Genomic DNA, 1,074 nt, shown 5'->3' on the forward strand with positions numbered 1-1,074 from the left:
TGCAAGACAGATAGGAGGAGCTCGCAAAACACATTTGTTAGGCACTACAAGTTGGATGTGGCGACCGCCAGATTGGCACGTTTTGGGACAGCTGTTCTTTCTTCGGCCTTATCAAAATAAAGATGTTCTATTTTTGCAGTATTCCTTCCTGTGGGTTGTTTATTCTTACTTGTTGTTCCCGCCCATTGGGAGTTATGCTTGTTATATCCCGTATGGTGCCAACATGAGGTGAGCCAGGAATACGGAAAATTGTTATCATACTTACCGTAATTTTCCTTTCCTGGCTCATCCTCATGTCGGCATGCATTCCCTTCCCTGGTTGGCTTTTTATGGAACAAGGTACTAGGTGAGGGGATCGCCTATTTATCAGCTTGTTAAAGGTGGTCCTGTGGGGTCAGAGGGGGAGGAGCTGACCCGTATGCTGGTGACATGAGGATGAGCCAGGAAAGGAAAATTACGGTAAGTATGATAACAATTTTCCGTAATTTTTTTATTTAAATGAGGATGCATTCACTTATGTGCTGTAAAATCTTTTTACACAGACCTAGGATACACTTATACTGACTGTACTTTATTAGATTATTTATCTACAGATATGCACAAAGTATAATTCTTCAACGCATTCACAATTATAGTAATAGAATAATAGAATGATATAGAACATTTGTGAGGAGATATGATTTTATGAGTTAAGCTGATGATTTTATAAGGCTACATACCCTGAAATGTACTATATATGATTATTCAGTGCTGTACCAAACTTCTCGTATATTCAGTGACCTAATTTGAATGTGTCTTTATTATATAAACATGTCACTTTATTACATTATGTCAACTTCATTAGATCTTTAATTATCATGAGGTTCCTTTGGAATGCTCAGGAAATGGGCCTGTAATTGAATAGCACAAATTAGTCAGTTTTATGTCAGTATTATCTATTAATAACTCCTAGCAGTGCATGACAAAGCAAATTTGTAGTTTGTGGCCTCATTTTTGTTGTTAATAAAGATAATATATATATATGTATATATATGTATATATATATATATATATATATATATATATATTCATACA

The sequence above is a fragment of the Nanorana parkeri genome, unplaced genomic scaffold (assembly GCF_000935625.1).
Source record: "Nanorana parkeri isolate BGI_ZX_2015 unplaced genomic scaffold, ASM93562v1 scaffold1603, whole genome shotgun sequence".
Classification (NCBI taxonomy): domain Eukaryota; kingdom Metazoa; phylum Chordata; class Amphibia; order Anura; family Dicroglossidae; genus Nanorana; species Nanorana parkeri.